This window comes from Megalops cyprinoides, chromosome 2 (assembly GCF_013368585.1).
Source record: "Megalops cyprinoides isolate fMegCyp1 chromosome 2, fMegCyp1.pri, whole genome shotgun sequence".
In the NCBI taxonomy this organism is placed as follows: Eukaryota; Metazoa; Chordata; class Actinopteri; order Elopiformes; family Megalopidae; genus Megalops; species Megalops cyprinoides.
The window spans coordinates 64441601-64444509 of NC_050584.1; positions in this window are offsets into that span (position 1 = coordinate 64441601).

Genomic DNA, 2909 nt, shown 5'->3' on the forward strand with positions numbered 1-2909 from the left:
GTTTAATGTGAAGAAAAGGGAGACCAGTAAGAACCTGTGTACAAGTGAGTATAATATGTGTAATATGAAGTCAGACCAAAACCTGCCTGGGCACAAGTGAGTACAGTGTGTAAAATATGAAACCCTCCAGGGGGTGGGAGGGCTTGACGGAGCAAAGAGTTTAGTGTTAATAGAACTCAGTGAACTTGTTACTGTATGAGGAAATTTTTTAAACTGCTACTTGTTTGGCCATGAAAACAGGCAAGAGGAGACACAGAAATAGCCACTGTAGTAAATAAAAAAAAATCTAAAGACTTCATAGAAAATAGCACATAATCACAAAAAATGAAATGAGAGAGATGTCAGATGTAGTGTATTGCTTAGGAGTTTCAATGTCTGTATAATAAAGTCAAACTGTTGATTGCAATGGGCACATTGGGTTGAACATTTACTCAACATTCCCCCTGAACATTGGAACTTGGCAGAAGATAACTCCTGAACAGCCGCTGATCAGGGGCAAAGTTGACAGTTCTGACAGAAGTGATATCTTTCTTTATTGAATAGCATAGGTTCTGTGTTGTGTGGTGTCCACTGTTTCTGTTGACTGGTATCTAAGCTCTGTGTTGAACAGTGCCTCAACTTTGTGTTGAACGGTGTCTAAGATCTGTGTTGAATACTGCAGTGTGTAGGGAATTAGAACATTATGTTAAATGACTGTGTATCTGTTTAACACTTTAAAGGACTGTTCTCAGCTTTCCAACCTGTATAGGTAAATCTTATGAACATCAGAATGTCACACACACACACACACCCATGCACACTGTCTCTGAAAGAGTATCTCTGATCTGCTTTAAGTATGCACAGTGAATACACAACATGCATTCTGGTGCCTCCCAAACACCATTTTTGCTCAGTTGTCCTCTGCACTTCTCTTCAAAGTGACTGTGTGTATCTGAGGTTTATCTAGTCGGGAATAAGGATCTTTCGCTTGCCTTTGGCTTCTACATTTACATTTTTACATTTATCCATTTGGCAGACGCTTTTATCCAAAGCGACTTACATAGGTTACAGTTCTTTCCAATGTTATCCATTTATACAGCTGGATATTTACTGAGGGGCTTCTCCCTTCACATTGCCATTAGTTGTTAGGCTTCTCTTTCAATACAAGTGGCACGATGTTGTTCAGGTAAGGGATGCAAAACCAACCTGGACACAACCTGGTTACATATCTGTAGCAGTGATTCATGCTGTAACAGTTAATGTTTTATTTGTAAATCATTATCACAGATACAACAGTGTGCCAATGAAAAAAAAAAAAAAAACAAATACGCAAATCAGATTAAAGACAGCTTAAGTAAAACTGTGTAAAGAAACAGGCCCATACTGGCTCTCAATGAGACACGGAACACAAAAACTTTCGCTTTCACTCCTGCATTCTCATTCAGAACGCAGAGGCTACCCGAGGAGCCTCCATTCTGCGGGAGTGTTAGTCAGGTTAGTTACGGACCTCATTGTTTTTTCGGACTAGGCAGAGGGGTGCTGTTTTAGCAAGGTATGTATGGAAACTCTATCTCTCTCTAAACTGTAACTAACAGAATAAAGAGCTGCAGATATACACCTCTGTAATTCGCTCATGATTGTTGGAACTGGAATCTGTTTATGCAATTAGAAAGGTGCATGTCTGTTTGTATCATTTCTATCAGTCCATCTGTGAAAGGAATATTATGAATATCAACGCAGGATTAAAATCTTCACATTTTATTGGACAAAACTTGTTATGAAATATGTTTTAGTGAGGGAAGGTTTTGTGTGCTTTGATGACAAGAAAATTGAAACTGATTTTGCATGACATGTCCTTTGCACAGTCTCTTAGAACTGGAGAAAATGATGATGATTGGAGACAAGGCTGTGTAATACCAATGTATCAGAAAGGGGATTGCACTGATCCAGGGAACTGCAGGCCAGTTAGTGTAACTTTTGCAATCTATCTAAAGACATGTTACATATATTCCTGGAAAAAATCTCCTGAACATCTTTGAGGAAACTCATACATGTATTGACTCAGATTGGGTTTATGATCTGGATTTTCAAAGATTGTTCAACAATGTACCGCCTAAGTGACTTGGTTTGTGGCTGAACTCAATAAGACTTAATGGAGCTGTGTTAAAGTAGGTTAAGAAATGAGTTTCAGCATAGAATGCAAATGGTACTAATAAGAGGGACGTCATCTGATCAAAGATGTTGGAAGTAGAGCTCCTTACGGACCAGAGATCAGTTGTTCAATATTTACATAAAAGACCTTGATAATGACATTGGAAGTAAAATCATTTACATTTTCTGACACTAGACTTGGAGATGAAATGAACACAGTTGGAAGCAATACTAACAGTATGGAAGCTACTAGAGTGATTAGAGAAGATTTAAATGGAATCCATATTTGAGCAGACACCTGGCAAATGAAATGTGCCATGTAGCCAATAACGATGTGAGGCAGGATTACTTCATGGAAGTGAGAACACTGGAGTGTGTGCACCATGAAAAAGACTTGATTACTACAGCCAAGGTGGAAATTAGTTGGAGGTCAATTTCACATTGACAGTAGGAGGAATTCTTTCACTCAGAGAGTCATAAATGCATGCGGCGGAAAGCAGCTACATGATTTGCCTGCAATGACCAGGAGCCCACATCAGTGGAACAAACTGGCTTTGTTCTGCAGTTTGGAAGGGTGGGGAGGTTGGCCAGAGTCCCTTTATTTTACCTCTCTCTATGCTCTGGACTTGTGCCTCAGATAGGTAGCATAGGTCTCAGATAGCATCAGGTGGATGTGTATATCCTGACAGCATTTGTCTCCTGGTGCACTGTGTGGCCTGAAACTGTATGATGGCCAAGTGAAACTTGTTTGGTCTTCGAAAACACTGTCGACATGTTTG